Source organism: Bos grunniens, chromosome X (assembly GCF_055505025.1).
Source record: "Bos grunniens cultivar Pamir isolate PY7600 chromosome X, Bosgru_T2T1.0, whole genome shotgun sequence".
Taxonomy (NCBI): Eukaryota; Metazoa; Chordata; class Mammalia; order Artiodactyla; family Bovidae; genus Bos; species Bos grunniens.
In genome coordinates this window covers 139,690,133-139,705,515 of record NC_141194.1, presented here as the reverse complement: position 1 = coordinate 139,705,515, position 15,383 = coordinate 139,690,133, and the positions used below count along the sequence as shown (strand labels likewise).

The window sequence follows — 15,383 nt, the reverse complement described above, 5'->3', positions numbered from 1 at the left end:
AAATACTGATGCTGGGGAAGATTGAAGGCAGGAGGAGAAGGGGATGACAGAGGATGAGATGGTTGGATGGCATCACCGACTCAATGGATATGAGTTTGAGTAAGCTTTGGGAGTTGGTGATGGACAGGGAAGCCTGGTGTGCTGTAGTCCATGGGCTCACAAAGAGTCAGACATGACTGAGTGACTGAACTGAACTAGCCTTTCCACTCTCATTCTAGTCAATAGAAAGGAGTATGGAACTGAGGAAGGATCCGTCCCCTCCCTTAAATGATACTTATTGAAAATCACATGTAGCACTTTTGTTTACATCCTATTGGCCAGAAGTTAATCATATGACCATACTTGACAGCAAGGGAGTCTGAAATGTGTCATCATTTTTCAGATGGACAATGCCCAGCTAATGACCAAAATTTGTCTTGTTAAGGGAAAAAGGGTGGTATGTTTGGGACAACAATTGACCATCTCTACCACATAACCATTTTAAAATAAGCCTGTGTATTGTGGTTTTCTATGCAACATAAGAAATTTGGGGCCTGGGGAAGAGGTGAGTACACGGGCTTATCATATTTGAAAGCAAATGAAGAGTTCACTGAAGAACATCCATGATAAAGGATGGTTTCAGGAGTGTGGGGGTGTGCAGCCTATATCATACAGTATCATGACATCAGAAGGACTCCCTAATTAGTTTAATGCTCTCATGTCACCATCATGAAACTCCTAACTTTTTAATAAAGGGCTATGCATTGTACTGGCACCCACAAATTAAGTAGCTGATCTTGTCCATGACACATATTTGCTCCTTAGAGTTTAGCTGGTATGGATGTGATTCAGAACTTGAATTTACTTCAGTTATTCACTTCACTTAGATTATAGAAATATCTTTTGTATAAAAATAATGTGAGTTAAGGGCCAAATATACTGAAGTAAAGAAACTTCAAATGACAGCATGAAGTTAATAACTGAAGCAGTACAAGCCCTGAGGGGATTTTGTAAGGGAGCAAAGAGCAAATACACAATGCCAGTAGAGTGAAAACAAATACATGACAGTGCTTAATGGACTTCTACCAAAACATCTTCCCTAAGAATAAAGCTGAAATTGCCTGTCTTAAAGCAGGCAATTACTCAAACGTAGAACCACAACTCTTCCCAGCCAGGAAATGAGTTTCCAAGTTTTCTTGCAAAAGAAACTTTGTAATATTTGTTTTTGTCAGATCTCTCACCCAAATCCTTTGCTTCCTTCTCTTTTATTTTGATGGTCTTGTCATCAGGCTCTCCCTCCCTCCCATGCTGCATCTTAATTGAGCAGAGATGGCAGAGAAGACTATATACTTTGTAACTATACCTTTCACTTGATTGATGTTTCAGTTGCAAGTGATTGAGTGGATTTATTTCTTCTTCCTTACCTTTCATTACCTAATTTCTAGTTTTTGATTCTCTTGGGAAGAACATACTTTATGAACTAGATTTGGGATTTAATCCAGAGTGACCTCAGAATTTTAAAACTAGAAGTTTACCTTTTAGTTAAAGATTGGGTAACTTTGATTAACTTGAATACTCTGAGTATCTAAAAATAGTTACTAGTTATAAATCTTTCTTTAAAAATTAGAAATGAAATTTTCAATAGATATATATGCTTATTTATAAGGAAATGACAGCCCACTCCAGTATTCTTGCCTGGAGAATTTCATGGACAAAAGGGCCTGGCAGGCTACAGTCCATGGGATCACAAAGAGTTGGACACAACTGAGCAACTAACACATATATGCTTATACAAACATTACTATTACAATAAATAAAACAATAATAAACGCATATTGAGGTAGACCTTGAGCTAAGTGTTCCTAAAATCCTAGGGTAAGTATTAGTACCATCCTTAATTTTCATATTAAGTAACTGAGACTCATGTAAAGATATCACATAGCATGCTTAAAACCATAATAAATTCCAAAATTCAAAAGAGAAATTCAGATACATACTTTTAAATAAATAAAGGGAGAGGCTGTATCATTTCACCTTCAAATAGCATATGGAATATTTTCTCCTCACATGACAGGTGCTCAAGTAATATATGTTGAATTGGGATCATACTGTACAAAAACTCTAGAGAAACCATTCACATTTTTGCCAAGAGACGTGCAACACAACAGCTATATGGAACACTGAATTTTAGGAGTAAGTCATAGAAGAAGGCCACCTGACACCTAAGAATATCAACCCACATTGTGGGTTAAGTAAATAAAAAATAAAGTTCTATTATGTCTAAGGAAACACTGAGATTTATTTATCACAGCACCTATTTGTATGTTATCTATTATAGAATAATATATTTAATTTTTTATTCAATTGAGAGTAAACTCTGAGACTCAATACAGCTATAGTCAAAAGAAAACCAAGTATGTTATCTATTATAGAATAATATATTTAATTTTATTCAATTGAGAGTAAACTCTGAGACTCAGTAAAGCTATAGTCAAAAGAAAACCAAAAGCCATAAATTAATTTATTAGAAGAAACATTGAAAATAGATGGGAGACTTCCCTGCTGGACCAGTGGTAAAGAATCTGTCTTGTAATGCGGGGGATATGGGTTGGATCCCTGGTTGGGGAACTAGGACCCCACATACCATGGAGCAACTAAACCTGCACACCATAAACACTGAGCTACCCCTGAAGCCAATGCACTCTGGAGCCCAGGATCCACAACTACTGAGCCCACATGACACAACCAGAAAACCCATGGGCCACATGGAAAAAATCCAACATGACACAATTATGACCAGACACCACCAAATTCTTTAAAAATATATTAAAAAAAAAGAAAATTGAAGAAATGACAAAAGCATCCATTTAAAGTAGGTAGAAACAGAACAACAAAATAAACCATTACAAATTGAAACAATAATAAAATGGAATAAGATGAAATAACAACCAAGATGCACAGTATTCATAACGTACACCTCAGTGGCATTAAGTACATTCACATTGTTGTACAATCACCACCACCACCTTCCCAGGCTGAAATTTTGTACCCCTTAAACAACAACTCCGTATTGCCTCCTCCCCTAGGCCCTGACAACCACTATTCTTTGTCTATGAATAATACTGTTATGAACACAACTGTAAAACTGTGTTCCTACTTTCAGTTCTTTGGAATATATATCCAGTAGTGGAACTACTGGGTGGTATGATAATTCTATGTAGCATAATTTGCTTTTAAAAGCCCAGTAAACAGTTAAAGCTCTAAGAAAAGTAGATAGAGGATAAAATTAATATAAGGGAGGAGAAGGGAAATATAATTATGTATATAGAGTATATTAAAATATTATATGAAATTTATACCAATATATTTGAGTTTAAAAATTTAAAGAAGTATATATAGAGATATAAAGGTACATACACACACAAGAAGACAGAAAATAGACCATAGAAGTAATTGAGTTGATGATTAGCCAGTAAAAATATAACAGTTTCAGACTTTCTTACAGGTGAATATTATTAAAACACTATGGAACATAAAGTTATCTGTATTTCAACATTCTGCTGATTATATAACAACAAGTATAGCCACCACCTCATACTCTAAATTGATAAAATCCTAATAACCAAATACAGTTCAAGCACATTTATATTCTACATATATTTTTCTTGACTCATTGTACAGGCTAAACTTTGTAAATATTAGAAAGACATAAAATAATTATTTATAATATATATGACTGTTTCTTAAGAGCATTCAAGTAAACAAACTGAAAAAAAAATTAGACCTACAAGGAAATCAAGCAGTTATCCAAATAAAAATATACATGTAAAAATTAATAATATTGCTTTATAATGTCAGTAACCATTTTGAAAATGTCATGAAAATGATCCCATTTCCAATTCTAACAAATACATAAAATATATTAGGAATTTTAACTTATACCAAAATAAATGAAAACAAGCACATGATTCGGGTTAAGAAGACAATATTGTACACAGCTTATACAGTGTATATGAAAGATAATTTAAATGAAAATAGCTAAGAAGGAGGAAGGGAATTAAGAAGAAAGAAATTACCTGTGAAAGCAGACTGCTGCTGCTGCTAAGTCGCTTCAGTCGTGTCCGACTCTGTGCAACCTTATAGATGGCAGCCCACCAGGCTCCCCTGTCCCTGGGATTCTCCAGGCAGGAACACTGGAGTGGGTTGCCATTTCCTCCTCCAATGCATGAAAGTGAAAAGTGAAAGTGAAGTCGCTCAGTCATGTCCGACTCTTAGCGACCCCATGGACTGCAGCCTACCAGGCTCTTCTGTCCATGGGATTCTCCAGGCAAGAGTACTGGAGTGGGGTGCCATTGCCTTCTCCGGTGAAAACAGACTGCGTCAAGTTGTTAAAAAGAGTGATATAATAATGACTTAGATAATAGACCACAGTAAGAGATTCCATAAACAGATCAACATACGTCTGGAAAGTGAGTATACTGTAAAGTTACAAAGGAACTTGTCAATAACTATTGCTGGGGCTACTGCTATAAATTTATAGGGGGAAAAACAAATACACATATGCATTTCAAATGAACAGAACACCTAGACTTGAAATAATAAGTTAGAGATTGAAAAAATACAGAAACAACATTGATTTTAAAGTTTGTGAACAGGTTAGGGAAGGACTTCTTGAGATACAAAAGCAAAGAAACACAAATGAATCTTCTGACAGTTCTTTCTATATGCAATTGTGGGGACAGAGCAAATGAGCCAAGGTGGCGTGTTCAGGCTCTCTCGCCGCATGTTTTGTAAATAATGACTATGTAACAGCTGAGATCATTTATAGCACTGCACATGTGCATCACAAGGAACTCGCTTGGACAGGGGCTACTGTGTGCACTACGCCTGTATGAGCTACACCATGAAAGCCCTGGTTGCTGTTTCATTGGGGCTACACTGGAAGAGCATCAAAGTCATGTTATATGAAGTTAAGTTATGGCTATGTTATGGCTGTGTTATGGTTATGTTATACCTGTTGTGGCAGCCAGGAGAGAGGTTTTGTTATTGCCACTGTGCCAGCCAGGAGAGAGGCTGTGTTATGGCTGCCATGCCAGCCAGGAGAGAATAAATATGTCTGCAGTTCCTACAGCTCCTCAAGTCTTCTTCCAGCCTCTTAGCTTATGCCTTGTGCACCCTGGGTTTGGCAAACAGTGTGAACAGTGATACAATTGGCATCATGAACAGGATCAGTGATACAGAAAGCAAAAATATTATTGTTCTAAAAAATCCATATGGAAAAATGAATGACAAATTCAGAGAAAATATGTGCAGATGTGTTTTATATAATAATAATGAATATCTTACAAATAAAGAAAACAGAGATAAACAACTACAGATTAGAGAAGAATCAGTATGAATGTTCAAGTCACAAGCATAAAAATGGTGGTGAAACAAATATGATTAATAATAATTCTCATATGATGAAAGCACAAAATAACATTGAGAAGAGTGTACTCTGGAATGGTAGCATGAGGGTTTTTTTTGTTTTTGTTTTTGTTTTTTTACTCTATGGCTTAAAACTCAACATTCAAAAAACGAAGATCATGGCATCTGGTCCCATCATTTCACGGCAAATAGAAGGGGAAAAAAGTGGAAGCAGTAACAGATTTTCTTTTCTTGGGCTCCCAAATCACTCTCGACAGTGACTACAACCACAAAATTAAAAGATTTTGTTCCTTGGTAGGAAAACTATGAGAAATCTAGACAGCATCTTAAAAAACAGAGATATCATTTTGCCAACAAAGGTCAGTATAGTCAAAGCTATGGTTTATCCAGTAGTCATGTACAGATGTGAGAGTTGGACCATAAAGAAGGCTGAGCATCAAAGAATTGATGCTTTTGAATTGTGATATTGGAAATGACTCGAGAGTCATTTGGACTTCAAAAAGATCTAACCAGTCAATCCTAAAGAAAATCAGCCCTGAGTATTCATTGGAAGGACTGAATTGTTAAAAATTTCCTAAATTTGATTTTAAATGTACACATCCAGGAAGATCAACAAATTATAAGCAGAATAAAAACAAAGGCATCCACCCTCATAAGTCATTATCAAGATATGTAAAGACAAAGAGAAAATCTTGGCATTTTTTTTACTGAAGTATAGTGGATTTACAATAATATGTTTGTTTCAGATATACAGCATAGTGATTCAATATTTTTTACAGTTTGTATTCTTTTAAAAGTTATTAAAAGATAATGGCTGTAATTCCCTGTGCTTACACCCCTCCCTTCATGCTTCTCCTCATTGGTAACAGCTAGTTTGTTTTCTGCATCTATGAGTTTCTTTCTTTTTTGCTATTTACATTTATTTGTACTCTTTAAATTTGTACTTTTTAAATTTAAAAGAAGGAAATGGCAACCCACGCCAGATTCTTGCCTGGAGAATCCCATGGACAGAGGAACCCGGTGAGCCACAGTCCACAGGGTCGCAAAGAGTCGGACACGACTGAAGCAACTTAGCACAAGCACACACGTACTCTTTTTCAGATTCCAAGTCTAAGGGATATAGACTAATTGTGCTGTCATTTTCCTTGATGTACAGAATGAATTCCTTAATAAAAAGATCCAATTAGAAAGGAAAAATTCAATACCTGAAATACAAAACATCCTATAAGGGAAAAATAGCAGACTAATTGATATAGAAGAATATATACATCATCTGGAGATAGAATAATGGAAATCACCCAGTAGGTGGCAAAATAAATACAAATTTAAAATATTAAAACATTTAAAGAGATTTTAAGAACATTCAGTTGAGTTCAGTTCAGTTGCTCAGTCGTGTCCAACTCTTTGCGACCCCAAGAACTGCAGCACACCAGGCCCCCCTGTCTATCACCAACTCCTGAAGTCCACCCAAACCTATGTCCATTAAGTTGGTGATGCCATCCAACCATCTCCTTGCAGTCCAAGGGATTCCCAAGAGTCTTCTCCAACACCACAGTCCAAAAGCATCAATTCTTTAGCGTTCAGCTTTTTTATAGTCCAACTCTCACATCCATACATGACTATTGGAAAAACCATAGCCTTGACGAGACAGAACTTTGTTGACAAAGTAAAGTCTCTGCTTTTTAATATGGTGTCCAGGTTGGTCATAACTTTCTTTCCAAGGAGTAAGTGTCTTTTAATTTCATGGCTGCAATCACCATCTGCAGTGATTTTGGAGCCCAGAAAAATAAAGTCTGACACTGTTTCCACTGTTTCCCCATCTATTTCCCAAGAAGTGATTGGAGAAGATGCCATGATCTTAGTTTTCTGAATGTTGAGCTTTAAGCCAACATTTTCACTCTTCTCTTTCACTTTCATCAAGAGGCTTTTTAGTTCTTCTTCACTTTCTGCCATAAGGGTGGTGTCATCTGCATATCTGAGGTTATTGATATTTCTCCTGGCAATCTTGATTCCAGCTTGTGCTTCTTCCAGACCAGCCTTTCTCATGATGTACTCTGCATATAAGTTAAATAAGCAGGGTGACAATATACAGCCTTGACGTATTCCTTTTCCTATTTGGAACCAGTCTGTTGTTCCATGTCCAGTTGTAACTGTTGCTTCCTGACCTGCATACAGGTTTCTCAAGAGGCAGGTCAGGTCATCTGGTATCCTCATCTCTTCCAGAATTTTCCACAGTTTATTGTGATCCACACAGTCAAAGGCTTTGGCATAGTCAATAAAGCAGAAATAGATGTTTTTCTGGAACTCTCTTGCTTTTTCGATGGTCCAGTGGATGTTGGCAGTTTGATCTCTGGTTCCTCTGCCTTTTCTAAAACCAGCTTGAACATCTGGAAGTTCACAGTTCACGTATTTCTGAAGCCTGGCTTGGAGATTTTGAGCATTACTTTACTAGCATGTGAGATGAGAACATTAAGAATACCAACTTTCATATTATAAAGCTACCGGAAGTAAATGAGAGAGAAGTGGTTAAAAATGTATTTGAGGAAATTGTAGCTACAAAGTACGCAAACCTGAAGAAAGAAACAGAAGCATGGAGTATTGAAAACAGGATGAACGTATACAGACCCAAACCAAAACACATAATGAAAATGGAAAAATTTAAAGAGAGAATTTAGAAGGCATCAGGAGAAATACCAAGAGTTATACACAAGGAAATCTCCATAAGACTATCAGTTGACTTTTTGGCAGAAACTTTTTAGGCCAGAAGGGAGTGGCATGATATATTCAAAGCACTAAAAGGGAAATACCAACAATCTAGGATACTTTACCCAGAAATATCATTTAGAATAGAAACAGAATAACTTCTCAGGGAAACAAAACCTTAAAGATGGTAATAATAACCCTGTGTACAAGACAGCAAAAGAGACACTGATGTATAGATTAGTCTTATGGACTCTGTGGGAGAGGGAGAGGGTGGGGAGATTTGGGAGAATGGCACTGAAACATGTATAATATCATGTATGAAATGAGTCGCCAGTCCAGGTTTGATGCACGATACTGGATGCTTGGGGCTGGTGCACTGGGACGACCCAGAGGGATGGTATGGGGAGGGAGGAGGGAGGAGGGTTCAGGATGGGGAACACATGTATACCTGTGGTGGATTCATTTCGATATTTGGCAAAACTAATACAATATTGTAAAGTTTAAAAATAAAATACAATTAAAAAAAAAGAATTCATGAATACTAAGCCTACGCTGAAAGAAATGTTAAATAGAGTCTTCTATAAATGTAAAAGAAGTGAGAATCTTTAGGAAAGGGAAAATTCAACTTGGAAAACCAAATGTATAGTAAGGATTAAGGATTAAGCACTTCAGTCAATACAAAGATTAAAAGACAAAAAATAAATAAACTGTAAAAGCAAATAAAACTACAATAAACAGTTAAGGAGTAAGCTTGAAATGTAAAATATGACATCAAAAACACAAAATGTGGGAGAAAAGAGTTAAAAATGTGATCATTTAGAATGTATTTGAACTTAAATCACTACTAGTTTAAAACAAGTTGAAGTAATTTTGGTTCAACATATATGAACCCATGGTAAACACACAACAAAAACCTCCAATAGAAACACAAAAGCTCAAAAGAAACAAACATAAGCATACTATAAATCATCCAACCACAAAAGTAAAAAACAAATGTAGAAACAAGCAGAGAAGAACTACAGAAATAATCAGAAAACAAATCATAAAATGGCAATAAGTACATGAAATTGAAAGTCACTCAGTGATGTCCAACTCTTTGCAACCCCATGGACTATACAGTCCATGGAATTCTCCAGGCCAGAATACTGGAGTGGGTAACCTTTCCCTTCTCCAGAGGATCTTCCCAACCCAGGAATCAAACCCAGGTCTCCCACATTCCAGGTGTATTCTTTACCAGCTGAGCCACAAGGGAATCCCAAGAATACTGGAGTGCATACCTATCAATTATTTTAAATGCCAATGAACTAAATGCTCCAATCAAAAGACATATGGTGGCTGACTGGATTTAAAAAAAAAAAAAAAAGATCCACCTATCTGCTGTGTACAAGAGGCTCATTTCAGACCTAAAGACACACACAGACTGAAAGTGAGGGTATGGAAAAGAATATTTCCTGTAAATGGAAGCTACAAGAAACCAGAAGTAGCAGTACTCGGACAAAATAGACTTTAAATGAAAGAGAAAATCTTGGAAGCAGCAGGGGGTAAAATGACACTTTACCTACTAAGAAAACATAAAATATTAATAGCCAACTTTTCATTTTAAAAATACGGGGGCTAGAAGTCAGTGAGATTACATTCAATGTACTAAGAGAAAAATAAACTCTCAACCAAGAACCATATATCTAGCAAAACCATCTTTCAAAAATTAAGAGGAGGTAAAGTTGATCCTGCTGCTGCTAAGTCGCTTCAGTCGTGTCTGACTCTGTGCGACCCCATAGACGGCAGCCCACCAGGGTCCCCGTCCCTGGGATTCTCCAGGCAAGAACACTGGAGTGGGTTGCCATTTCCTTCTCCAATGCATGAAAGTGAAAAGTCAAAGTGAAGTCACTCAGTCGTGTCCGACTCTTAGCGACCTCATGGACTGCAGCCTACCAGGCTCCTCCATCCATGGGATTTTCCAGGCAAGAGTACTGGAGTGGGGTGCCATTGCCTTCTCTAGATAAACAAAAATTGACAGTTTTATGTTTGTTTTTTTGCTGGCAAACCCACTTCAGGCTGAAAGAAACATTAGACAGTAATTCAAATCCATTGAAAAAAACTGAGTGTCATTACAGGTCATTATTTAGGGAAAAATAAGACAATAAAATTATATATATCCTTCTTCTTCCTTCTCTCAACCAATTTAAACTTTAACTGTATAAAACAATTGTATACAATTGCATTACTGAGTACATAATTTATGTGAATATAATATCTTTGATAATAAAAGCATAAAAGAGACAGGTAATTACGAACAAAGTTATACTAGACTAAGGAAATGACAACACATGGTGATATGAATCAACAGAGAAAAATAAAACAGAATTTAAACATTCTTTACAATTGCACATGGAACGTTCTCCAGGATAGACAACACATTAGGCCAAAAACAGGTCAAATAATTTGTGATTACTGAAATCAATGAAAGTATCTTTTCCAATCATAGTGGAATGAAACTAGAAATCAATAGCACAAGGCATATTAGTCAGGACTCCCATAATAATACTATATACTAACAGCAAAAATTCATTTTATCACAGTTCTCGTGGCTGGAATTTTGAGATCACAGTGCTAGCCTTGAAGATTCTGGTCAGTAGCCACTTCCTGACTCACAGATGGACTCTTTCTAGATGAGTCCTCACAAGACACACACAGAGAAAAAGCTCTCTGCTGTTTCTCTCTGCTGCTGCTGCTGCTGCTAAGTCACTTCAGTCGTGTCTGACTCTGTGCGACCCCATAGACGGCAGCCTACCAGGCTCCCCTGTCCCTGGGATTCTCCAGGCAAGAACACTGGAATGGGTTGCCATTTCCTTCTCCAATGCGTGAAAGTGAAGTCGCTCAGTCGTGTCCGACTCTTCACGACCCTATGGACTGCAGCCTACCAGGCTTCTCCGTCCATGGGATTTTCCAGGCAAGAGTACTGGAATGGGCTGGCATCGCTTTCTCCGCTGACTCTCTCTAGAAGGGCATTAATCCCACCATGAATAACCTACTCTCGTTACTTTATATCTAATGATTTCCTCATCTCCAAATACAAACACATTGGTGGTTAGGAATTCAGATACAAATTTGGGGGAGACACTATTTAGTCTATAGTATTCCAACCCTGGCCCACAAAATTCATGACCTTCTTGCATGCAAAATGTCTTCATTCTGTGATATTCTGATTTAAAATAAAAACTATATTTTTGGTCTTCATCCCTGTTTCAGGCACAGAGATTCTAAAATCCTTGCAATTTCTTAAGTGATTAGAACCATATAGATATCTTTTGTTACATTAATTAGGTGGCTTTTAGACCCCACCTAAGGATGGGGGTGGTGTCATCTGCATATCTGAGGTTATTGATATTTCTCCCAGCAATCTTGATTCCAGCTTGTGCTTCATCCAGCCCAGTGTTTCTCATGATGTACTCTGCGTATAAGTTAAATAAGCACAGAGAGGAGATGTACTCTGCATATAAGTTAAATAAGAGGAGAGTGAAAAAGTTGGCTTAAAGCTCAACATTCAGAAAACTAAAATCATGGCATCTGGTCCCATCATTTCATGGGAAATAGATGGATAAACAGTGGAAACAGTGACTGACTTTATTTTCTTGGGCTCCAAAATCACTGCAGATGGTGACTGCAGCCATGAAATTAAAAGACACTTACTCCTTGGAAGGAAGTTATGACCAACCTAGATAGCATATTCAAAAACAGAGACATTACTTTGCCAACAAAGGTCCATCTAGTCAAGGCTATGGTTTTTCCAGTGGTCATGTATGGATGTGAGAGTTGGACTGTGAAGAAGGCTAAGCGCCAAAGAATTGATGCTTTTGAATTGTGGTGTTGGAGAAGACTCTTGAGAGTCCCTTGGACTGCAAGGAGATCCAACCAGTCAATCCTAAAGGAAATCAGTCCTGAATGTTCATTGCAATGACTGATGTTGAAGCTGAAATTCTAATACTTTGGCCACCTGATGTGAAGAACTGACTTACTGGAAAAGACCCTGATGCTGGGAAAGATTGAAGACAGGAGGAGAAGGGGATGACAGAGGATGAGATGGTTGGATGGCATCACCTACTCAATGGACATGAGTTTCAATAAACCCCGGGAGTTGGTGATGGACAGTGAGGCCTGGCATGCTGCAGTCCATTGGATCGCAAAGAGTCAGACATGACCGCGCGACTGAACTGAACCGAAGAATGGGGAATGGTTGCCAGGAGAACCAACTATGTGATTAGAAGGTTAGAATTTTCAGTCCCACCCCTGATTTTCCAGGAGGGGAGAAGGCCTTGAGGTTGAATCAGTTGTTATTGGCCAATGATTTAGTCAGTCATGACTATGTAATGAACCCTCCTTAAAAACATAAAAAGACAGAATTTTGGCCCTGTTCAGAGAGCTTCTATGTGAGGGAATCAGAATGCTTCTGCATACCACACTGTCAGACCCCAAACTTCATAAGGACAGAGCTTTTCTGTTTAGGACCTCACCCTATTTAGATGGTCATCTGGCTATTGATTCATGTCATTTAATATGTTGTTCAGTTGCTCAGTCACATCTGACTTTTTGCAACCCCATGAACTGCAGCACACCAGTCTTCCCTGTCCTTCACTCTCCCCAAGAGTTTACTCAAACTCATGTGCATTGAGTCGATGACACCATCCAACCATCTCATCCTCTGTCATCTCCTCCGCCTGCCTTCAATCTTTCCCAGCATCAGGGTCTTTCCCAATGAGTCAGCTCTTCACATCAGGTGGCCAAAGTATTGGAACTTCAGCATCAGTCTTTCTAATGAATATTCAGGGTTGCTTTGATACATTTTTATAATAAATTGGCAGTCTGGTGAGTAAATAGGTTTTGCTGAATTCCGTGAGACATTCTAGCAAATTAATTGAACTAAAAAAACGGGTTGTGTAGCTGTTTGGTTAGAAGTACAAATACCAACCTGGGCTGGTGACTGGCTTGTACAGTGGAGTGTGGTCTTGGGACTTAAGTCCTTTATCTGTAGAATCTGGTTCTATCTCTGCACAGATAGGGCTAAAATTGACTTGATTTCTTAGACATCATTTTGCCATCTGAGAATTATTTGCTTGTGTGGGGAAACTTCCACACAGACACATTGAAATGAAGCCTTGGAACACTTTTCTTATTCCATCTCAATAGCCAAAAAATAAATAAATAAACTCTTATAGCCAAAAACCAAACAAACAAAAAACTCTTAAATTGTTCCAGTATCAACTCAAAAGTCTAAAATCAATCTATCATGTAACTATCATCAAACCAGATATGGATGAAACTTCAGGTATGATTTATACTGCAGCAATATTCCTATGCAGGTATGAACCTGTGAAATGAGACAGATTATGTGCTTCCAAAATACAATGAAAGGATAGGCATATGATAAAAATTCTTATCTCAGACAGAATTTGGAAGAAAGAAAGGTGTGATGGATTTCAAGCAAGTTCAAAACCTAGCAAAGTAAATTCCATTATATTGTAAGGTTCAAGAATAATCCTCTTTAGCTTGATCTTCCAACTTCTAAGTCCAGTGGGGTGGCAGCATCACTTCCACAACTCTGAAAAGGGATCTTGCACTCTAAAGTGCTTCCAGATTAGAGTCTTGTTGGGTAGTCCTGCCATCAAAGCTTCACTGGTGGTCCTGCCTTCCTGATTCTGCCTTACAGTCTCACTCCCAAGACTCAAGCCAGAGGCCATTATTCTGGCCTGTTCAAACTGAAGCAATGGTACTGATGATCCTTGAATCATCCATAGGATTATTCTTCTATCTTCTTAAGAATTAGTACATGTACACAGCTGAATAGTTCTATTGTTCCATCCTATCCAATCCAAGAAGACTGACACTTTGCTTCAATTCATTCTATCTCCATCCCCTTCAGTTCAAAAGGTCAGTGGTTCTGTTCAGATGATTTCTTAAGTTCTTTATTCAGCAATAGTCCAGTCTAACCCTTGGTGTTCTCTCCAGAATATGATTTCTCATTTTTTACAGTATGAAGAGGCAGAAAAATTTTCCAGATCTTCAAGTTCTGCTTACGTTTTTCTTACCAATTCCTTTCTCAATTCACCTTTCTCCTTTTGCATTTTACTATAAACATTCAAGAGGAATCAAATATATCCTCAGATAAATATCCAATTTCAATGCTTGCAAATTCTGTCTTCCACAAACACTTGAACACAATTAAGCCAAATTGTTTGCCATTTTATAACAAGGATCACCTTTCTTCCAAATGCCAATAACACGGTCCTCATTTCCATCTAATACCTTACAAGAATCACCCTTAATGTCCATGTTTCTAGCACAGACTTCAAAACTCTTCCATCCTCTACCCATTACCCAGTCCAAAACTGCCTCCATGTGTTTAAGTATATTATGGCACCACTCCACTCTTGGTATCAAAATCTGTGTTAGTTTGGTTGACTGCCACAACAAATTCTATAGACAGAGTGGCTTTAAAAAGCAAAATTTATTTTATAACAGTTCTGAAGGGTGCATATACAAGATCAGACTGCCAGCAAAGTCAAGTTCTAATGAGAGTACTCATTCTGGGTTTTACCAGAATGGCCACCTACTCTTTTTGTCCTTACATGACAGAGAGAAAGAGAGCAAGCTTCCTGTTACCTCTTATGAGGGCACTGATCCCATAATAAGGGTCTCACCCTCATGAACTAATCTAAATCTAATTACCTTCCAAGGTCCCATGTCTAAATACCAGCACATTGAGGGCAAGGGTTTCAACATATGAATTGGTGGCGGTGGAGGGGGGGTGGGCGGGAATGGATTAAGTCCACAGGGCAAAAAAGACTGGAAAACCTGCAATTATGTGGAAATTATAAAGTATGCTCTTGAAATTCCAGTAGCTCAATAAGAAGTCAAAAGGGAAATTATTTTATTTATTTTTTTTTCTTTATTTTTAAAAAAAAAATCAAAAGGGAAATTAGAAAGTATTTTGGGGAAAGTGAAAATGAAAGCAAAGCATTCCGAAACTTGCTAGTTGCAGTGAAAGCAGTGCTAAGAATACTTAGACATGTAAGTGTGTACATTTAAAAAGAAGAAAGATCTCAATTCAACAAGTAAATTTACAACTCAACAAAGTAGAAAAAGAAGAAACTAAACCAAAGCTAGCAGGAGGTAAATAATGTTAGAGGAGAGACCAATGAATAGAGAATAGAAAAAACTATAGACAAAAATCAGCAAAAATAAGAGTTGGTTTTTTGAAAAGGTGAAAAAAATTGACA

The 15,383-nt window shown here is 37.4% G+C and overlaps 1 long non-coding RNA gene across 7 annotated transcripts in view; it reads right to left on the bottom strand.

The window, feature by feature from the left end:
• The window catches only part of LOC147341493 (uncharacterized), a 323,003-nt gene that overhangs the window by 82,630 nt on the left and 224,990 nt on the right, over positions 1-15,383 (bottom strand). The gene's annotated exons all lie outside the window — the stretch shown is intronic.